The sequence below is a fragment of the Pinus tabuliformis genome, chromosome 9 (assembly GCF_031772625.1).
Source record: "Pinus tabuliformis cultivar Carrire ecotype Pingquan chromosome 9, CPIR1, whole genome shotgun sequence".
NCBI lineage: Eukaryota > Viridiplantae > Streptophyta > Pinopsida > Pinales > Pinaceae > Pinus > Pinus tabuliformis.
Window position 1 is genome coordinate 1,375,778,019 of NC_142307.1, and position 9,559 is coordinate 1,375,787,577.

The window sequence follows — 9,559 nt, forward strand, 5'->3', positions numbered from 1 at the left end:
TCAATATGAAATCATGGTAGATTGGTCTAAATTCTGCATTTTTTATGTTGTGAAATATTTATAGGTCAATTTAGCCATTGTATTTAGATGGGCTTGGTATCCACAGTTTCGTAGTAGTTATATTTGAAAGGAGGGAATTATCCATTGTATTGGGGTGGGCTTAGTATCCACACTTTTGTAGTGGTTAACATTCAAAGGAGGGAAGTTCTATGATGGGTCAATCTATGCCTCATGTCAAGAAAAGCATCAAGATAGATTTAGAAATATTTGTCTCTATGTAACCACATTGTAACATATGATCCTTCAATATAAATTGATATGTAATTGTATTCAACTATCCTAATGATGCTTGTATAGGAAACTAAAGACAAATGGGTTAAAATATCCAAATTATGCAGATGTGGGGAGTTTACTACTAAAAAGGCCCAAAGAAAGGATAAAAGCACATAAAGAAGCATTTTATTAAAATAAAGAAAATTGTTCTAGCTACATTGCATGGACCAATCTACAAAATTAGGTCTACATTTATAGCCCTTTTAGTTACAATACCATGGGTAATTACCATGAGAAGATACCATGGGTAATTACCATGAGGAGATACCATGGGTAACTACCGTGGGTGGATGTGACTTTCCATTTAGATTATTCCTCCATCCTTGGGAAGAAATGGTCCCCATTACGTAATTTCCCTCATGAGAAGATTTTGTTGAACATAAGCCAATGAAGAGAAGGGATTTATGCAGTTGACCCATAACCACAAGTTTGCGGATGGCCCATAATCATGATGAATGAAGACCCAAGGATAGAGATACATTGTAATGATTATGAGCTAATTATGATACTGACAATGTGTGGCCTAGGAAATGGACTTCGATGGAAAGGCTTTCGTGTTGTTTACCCATAACCGTGGGTTTGTGAATGACCTATAGCAATGATGGACAGATATTTGAGCAAAGAAATACTCTATAATGCTTATGATCCAACTGTGATGTTGACAATATGCAGCCAAGAAAATGGATTTTAGTGACAAGGTTTTTGTGTGGTTGACCCCTAACTATGATGATATAGTTCACTTTATGGTCTTCCTCGTAGAAATCTATATGTTCAAAGGCTTCCTCCCAGTTTTGAAGTTTCACATTTGTGATTCCCATTGTTGTGATTTGATAGTCCCACCATGGCACTACCTTGGCATTAGAAGGGATATGTAGCCAAAAGTGAACTTCAAGATAGTCAACAGCGATATCCTAATCACCATGGGCATCTCTAACTACATAATGCATAGATAGAAGTGTAGAATACATAGCTCTAACATGCCTGGCATAACTTGAAAATAGATAATATATCAATATATGATGCCTAAAGGATGTCAAATGTTGTTGGCCAACTAAAGAAGAATGATTTAGATGAATGTGAAATATTAATAACATTTTAGTTTGACATCCCACAAGCACCATATACCTCTTGCATATAATTTCCATTGTTTCCATTGCCATCATAAGCATCCAATGACTTATTGTCAAACTTACAATCCTTAATTGGTTATTTTTCTCTTCTGTAGAAGTAACTTGTCGCAGATACTACGAACCCTTCAAAAATTTTGTCCATGATTTGATTTTGAAGCCTCCCTTTGGTTATAAGAACTTTCATTCCAACTTCTTTCAAGTCTTCTTCTTTCAACAATAGTCTTTGTCGCAGTGAACTATGCACTCCACTGAGATATCCAACTATGCAATCTCTTGAGCCATTAGATTGAACAGTTCCTAATTATAATCAAATATCTATTCCTTGAAAGTAAGAAGTGTGCACTTCAAAAATACCCATGTGCACTTCTATATGGTAGTATGGAATGTGTTCCAAAATGATTACCTTACATGTGTTAGTTATCTAGATTTAGCTTCTAGATTTTAGACATGCACACCCAAAACCATAAACCTAACTTCGTGAGTTCTCATCTATATAAGAATTCATCCTAGATATCATTCTCATATTCATCCTTGTAGCTCTAGTTAATATCATGAGTAGAAGGAGATTTTGATCTCAATTGCCCTACTTTTCTAGTTAAGTTTCTCACCTGTCGCTTTTTGCTACTTTTGCTTAGACTTTTATCACTTTTTTTTTTCAAAACTGTTATTTTGTCTCACTTTTACACAAAAAAGTGTAATTTTAACTACTATTAGCTTCTAAAAGTGTTGTTTCAACCTTTTATGCTTCTTTTCTTGTGCTGCTTCACATTCCATATATTTTCACCTATGAGCAATAATTGTGGTTGGGTGTATTTATGCATGCATCTCCTCTTCCTTTCGTTTTCTTACTTGCTTTATGTGAACACCTTTTTGGATGAATCTTGGCTTAATCCACATCTTTCACCCCTCTAATCATTAGACATTGAGCCTTGCCTTCTGTTACAGATTTTATATGTCATTGAATTCCCTAAATTTAAATTGTTGACTGAGATTCATAAACTGAGTTGCAATGCATTCCAGTTCATATCTAAACTTATCCTATGTAGATTTAGTGTGAAATTAAGTACAAAATACTCACAGTTTGTTTTTGACAATGAAACCATCAATTGGTGAAGTGAATAAACCTATTTCATTATGAAATCTAAAACACTAATAATAAAATCTATTTCACATTCATAACTCAAGTTATTCTTAATTATATTGGTCTCACTCAAAAACTCATCCAGAAATAAGATTGGCGACTATCACAAGCTACGTTCTCAAATCAATTGAGCAACTGCTTCATTCAAAAATCATTATGAAAACCTAATCTCGAAGGTGCTACAATTCAGAAGTAAACTCAAGAATACCTTAAAAAATAACTCAGGCTATTTCTTATATATTATTCCACTCAAAGTATGCTAAGAACTGGGACACATAACTTATGGCTTCCTAACTCAAAATCAACCTGAACAATTAAATAACACACAACTTTGATTTATCTAACTATTACCAAAAAAAAATATCTAAGTTAAGTCTTACTATGAAATCCAATAGATGATAAGCTATCTATAGAAAATATCATTACACTATGATTCAATTAATCATCACACGATAAATTGAGTAACTAACACATTGTAAATAACATGAAATTCACCAAGAATTAACACACCATCTACACCAAATAATGGCACATTGTTCCTAATCAATTCTGATCATTCAATTGAGCATAGGCTTCAATTGTTTGTTGTCAATAATATATAGACCTACATGTGATTAAAAATTTAAAACACTTTCATTCACAACAAAGGATTGAAGCTTAAAATATAAGAATTATGTCTCAAAAATATATTATAAATTGAAAATTCCTTCTTCAGCGTTCATGAGAAAGTAATCAAAAGAGTTCATGGATGTATGGTATATTCATAATAGTGATCCACAAGCATGAAACAAATCAGTGAACAATAGACTATGTATCTTGTCTCATATCTACGAAAGAATTAAAGGAAACTTAAGTACGATTCTAAGTATGGGAAATCTGGAAACCATCAAAGGAAGAAAATGATTCGTTAAGTATAGATAAGCATAATGAATTCGAAACACACCTCCTATCTATTAAGAAATGTTACAGGACTTAATCAAGGTTTATGGTGGGCCCTTGCCACAACCTAAAACAAGTCTACTTTAATTTAATAATTCACAGATCAAGTAAAAAATTCTCATATATATATCAAATCTGATACAATTATATTAAAATGATTTAATAAAAGATAAGTCTGAGAGTTTCAAAACAGTGTCAAGAGATATCATTCCATAATTCGTTTGTCAACAGTTAGTCTATGCGTATAGCTATGTGTATGTGTGTGACCTCTCATACAAACACTAGGGATATTTTAAGAACTCAGATGTCCAAATAGTTACAACAATATGATCAAAGAAAGAAAATACATATTTGATCTGGGATAATTTAATCCAGGATAAATCCCCAGGATCACTTCATCAGATCATAACTAAACTATTCCATTTGTGACACAAATTTTGGATCAAGGAAACTAACACTATGCTTATGAAAAAAATAACTACCTTTGGGATGTTGACAATTGATTGGTCTCCTATAATAGAGTATTGAATTATGTACAAAGCTGAGTATAGAATAACTACTCCAAAAATGGTTGCTTGATATATTTGTTGGACTGGGTGCTAGACCTCCAATAACCTATCCTTGTTACCAAATGTCTTCCCTATATTCAAGATCCCATATGTAGATCAGTCAATTAAGTCAATAAAATAATTTTATTTAACATCTACGTAAACCAAAAAAACATATATTAAAAAAATACTTATTAGTATTTCTCACCTACACTGTAAAGTAACACAATTTAACTAATGTGGAGTGTTTTTATGGTGTGAAAAAGGAGTGAAGTAGGATAAATGGTAGTAAAAATAGTAGAAAAGGTGTGAAAAGGGTACGACACTAGGGCCCAACATCCCCCCATGTTAAAGGAGAGGCATCCCCTCATGCAACTATCCTTTTCAAACTCAAATAGTCATCAAAATTAGGCCAACCCTTCCTTCAAATTCTGTTGCACTAACTAGGACCTCCAAACCATAGTTGTTCTACATTAATGGTCATTGAAATCTTGGGGCTTGTTCATGGGTGTTAATCATTTTAACTGGATTCAATTTTTTGAGCTTCCAACTAATATGGCCCTTGTTCCTCATGAATAATGCATCATTCTTGGAAACTAGGGATAGATTCCAGTTCTGATACCTTTCATTAACAGACCAAACATAATGAAACAACCTCTTGTAGTTATGATCGCTTTCCTTAAGTTTTTCATTATTTATAACTATTACCAAAAAAAATATCTAAGTTAAGTCTTACTATGAAATCCAATGGATGATAAGCTATCTATAGAAAATATCATTACACTACGATTCAATTAATCATCACACGGTAAATTGAGTAACTAACACACTGTAAATAACATGAAATTCACCAAGAATTAACACACCATCTACACCAAGAATGGCACATTGTTCCTAATCAATTCTGATCATTCAATTGAGCACAAGATTCAGTTGTTTGTTGTCAACAATATATAGACCTGCATGTGATTAAAAATTTAAAACACTTTCATTCGCAACAAAGTATTGAAGCTTAAAATATAAGAATTATGTCTCAGAAATATATTCTAAATTGAAAATTCCTTCTTCAGCGTTCATGAGATCGACAAAGTAATCGAAAGAGTTCATGGATGCATGGTATATTCATAATAGTGATCCACAAGCATGCAAAAAATCTGTGAACATTAGACTATCTATCTTGTCTCATATCTACGAAAGAATTGAAGGAAACTTAAGTACGATTCTAAGTATGGGAAAACTGGAAACCATCAAAGAAAGAACATGATTCGTTAAGTATAGATATGCATAATGAATTCAAAACACACCTCCTATCTATTAAGAAATGTTACAAGACTTAATCAAGGTTTATGTTGGGCCCTTGCCATAACCTCAAACAAGTCTATTTTAATTTAATAATTCACAGATTAAGTAAACATGAATTCTCATATATATATCAAATCTGAGACAATTATATTAAAATAATTTAATAAAAGATAAGTCTGAGAGTTTCAAAATAGTGTCAAGAGATATCATTCCATAATTCGTTTGTCAACAGTCAGTCTATGCGTATAGCTATGTGTATGTGTGTGACCTCTCATACAAACACTAGGGATTTTTTAAGAACTCAGATGTCCAAATAGTTACAACAATATGACCGAAGAAAGCAAATACATATGTGATCTGGGCTAATTTAATCCAGGATAAATCCCCAGGATCACTTCATCAGATCATAACTAAACTATTCCATTTGTGACACTAATCTCAGATCAAGGAAACTAACACCATGCTTATGAAAAAAATAACTACCTTTGGGATGTTGACAATTGACTGGTTTCCTATAATATAGTACTGAATTATGTACAAAACTGAGTATAGAATAACTACTCCAAAAATGGTCACTTTATATATTTGTTGGACTGGGTGCTAGACCTCCAATAACCTATCCTCCTTACCAAATGCCTTCCCTATATTTAAGATCCCATATGTAGATTAGTCAATTAAGTCAATAAGATAAATTTATTTAACATCTACCTAAACCAAAAAATGATATATTAAAAGAATAATTATTCGTATTTCTCCCCTAAACTGTAAAGTAACACAATTTAACTAATGTGGAGTGTTTTTATGGTCTGAAAAAGGAGTGAAGTAGGATAAATAGTAGTAAAAATAGTAGAAAGGGTGTGAAAAGGGTACGACATTAGGGCCCAACATCCCCCCATGTTAAATGGGATGCATCTCCTCATGCAAATATCCTTTTCAAACTCAAATAGTCATCAAAATTAGGTCAACCCTTCCTTCAAATTCTGTTGCACTAACTAGGACCTCCAAACCATAGTTGTTCTACATTAATGGTCCTTGAAATCTTAGGGCTTGTTCATGGGCGTTAATCATTTTAACTGATTCAGTTTTTTGAGCTTCCAACTAATAAGTCCCTTGTTCCTCGTGAATAATGCATCATTCTTGGAAACTAGGGATAGATTCCAGTTCCAATACTTTTCATTAACCGACCGAACATACTGAAACAACGTCTTGTAGTTATGATCCCTTTCCTTAAGTTTTTCATTATTTGTGTATAGTTTGCCTATCAGTAGTTGTAGATATTCTTCTCTGTAACCCAAGGCTTTCTCAGTAGGTATAGCTTGTGGCCACAAACTACTCTCTCTATGAGTCATCCCTTCATTTGTCTTGCTCTTGTTAGATTTAGATACTTGCTTCATTATGACTAGTCCAATGTCAGATTCACCCTGCTATGGTGAACTACTTAAAGTATATTTGAAATTATCAAGAGGTTCGTCCTCCTTAGGCAAAATATCCCCTATTTAATCGACTACCTGAGAGGGGATTTTTTCTTCATGTTCTAGAGTAGACAACACAATGACATGTTCACTTTTATGAGTAGCAGTGGTTGGAATTTGTTCTCTAGGAATGCTTTAGGAGTGTCACCACCCCTGTACTATTGAAGTGAGAAATGATGTCACTTTCTCATCATATTTGAAGATTTTTCTCTTCCTTTCCTTTGGGGCTACACCGGCTCCCTCTGACTATTTTTTCTATAGGTGAGTTAACTGATTTAACAACCTCCCTGTGAGGACTTTTCCATTTTCTTGGTTGAGGCTCTTAATATATTGCATCATCATTTACATGTTCATTCTTCTGATCCTTACTTATACTACATTTCTTTCCCTTTCAAGCTAGGGTTAGCTTCTTTGTAGATGAGCTAGGGTTTACAAGTCCAGCCTTCCTTAGGGATTTCTCCAAACGACCCTCATCTTTTGTTGATATAGGGCTTATGTTGGGGCTTTCCCCTTGTTTAGAACTAGACAGAACTGGAATCAAGAGGAGCCTCGGTTCCTTGCCCCAATTTCTTTGATCGTGCGTTAATAAGCCTCCATCGACCCAAGATTTAGTATTCTTCACCATTAAAGATTTCAATCAAAAATTCTTCCCAAGACTTCTTATGCCGACTCAACTCATTTACAACTAGCATCTTGATAAGACTCTAGTGACATAAACTAGTTTCTTCATTTTTGGTAGTGGATTGAACACCTCGACCGACCTTATATAAACTTATATGGATGAAAAATGGAAAATCAACTTCACACACATCTGAAAAGTGTAAGAGGAGCCTAATATTGTAAAGGAAAGCAATGACATACCTCCCCTCACAAGTGACAAAACTCCGTAATGTGGTGAAGAGTGGCCACCATTCCTCCTTTATGCAGGTTCATAGGACTCTCTTCCATAATTTAATAGATTTGTATGAAGGCATCAAAAACTAGGCGTAGTCATCCCATTCAAGTGAACCTCCTATAAAATATCTTTCACGAGTTAATAGTAATCTGGTTGCTTTGTTCATTGAATTTTTAGTAACATTAATTTTCAAAGTCCTGAACTCTAGAACTCTTCCGTAGAATCTTTGTGTGAATGCCATAGCTACCTTGTCATTATAATGCTAATTTTTTTTAAGAAAAACCATTCATCCCTTCTCCTGAAACTGCCCCTTACACACTGGATAATATGGGCTATTGCAAAATTGGGTGAATATGGGTTCATGGTAGTTGACCCCCATGCCGAGGGTGGAGAAATGTTGAAGGATATGAAGAATAATGCAGGGATTCATGGGTAGGTTACTACTGACAGATAGGAATGAGACAAAGAACCATTTTTTTAGGGCTTTACACATGCTTAAATATATTCAAATGCTCACTATGTATTTCTGAATTATGGCATCGATTTGTTGTTTTTAATGATGAATAAATACTCGGACACATTTATCGCACGAATAAAAATAAATGGGGTGACTAATGGGATAGGATGGTTACTATTAGTTGGATATGGAAAAGACATGAAATCATTGCAATGAAAGGAGGTAGATTACTATTAATTTCCATTATACATATTCTTTGAATTAGTCTAAGCAAATGCAAATTCATTCATATCTCGATTTGGCTACATAATGATATTCAGGAGCTCAAAAATAATAATGAGGGGAACAACTTTAAGCATAAGCTAAGTGTCCTTTTCATTTATCAACTTCATTACAAAAACTTATATTTGATCATGAATAATCCAAAAACTTTCAATTTATTACCTCTATTGATTTCAATTCTAATGAGCTGAATTAATACCATCCATCTTCTCTGAAATTGATATTCATACTTATTAAGATTATTCATTACTTAACACAACCTATAATTAGTACTGAATTAAGTACAAAACCTCTAAACTTACTCACCAAGTCATAGAAATAGTGCAAAATTATGACTGTATTGAGAAAATGAACATAAATCTTCCTTGAACTTCACGTAAGTGAATCTTAGGAATTGCAACTGAAATTTCACTTTTTCTTATTGTAGAACAATCTAGTGCCATCATTCCATGGATTTTGAGCACACCTGGAATGATCAATGCTTATGGAATTTTAGTTTTTGGGAGTCTAAAATGCATAAAATAAGACACCAAGGGGGTTTCTTTTTCATACTTATTCTTTTGAGCTTGGGAAAGAATAATTTTGTACTGATCAGAGCCCTAATACTAAACTTTGATGGTGCCTCTAAAGGCAACCCTAGTCTGGCTTTCTAAGTATGAACTTTCAAAGATGCTATAGAATTTATGCTAAATATTTTTGCAGGATTGATAGGCATAGACAACAACATCTTTACAGAGCTATATGTGTTGAAATGGGTTGAAGTTGGATATGTTGAGTTTATGCGACACTTGATAATCAGGTTTAGGTCTTATAATCTCTAATACAAACTCACTCAAATTCCACAAAAAACCTCTTTGCACAACAAAATCTACACACATAGGTGAATCAACTAGTGCACATGACAATTTTTAACTTTTTAAACCCTTCATCATGATCTAGGATTAAAGGATATCCCTCACCCAATCAATGCTTGACTGATTTAGGGCTTGTAGATTTTATGTTATGAGATAACCCATCAGTTAGGCCATTCTCTACTTATTTCTTCTCATTCGTTGGCCCT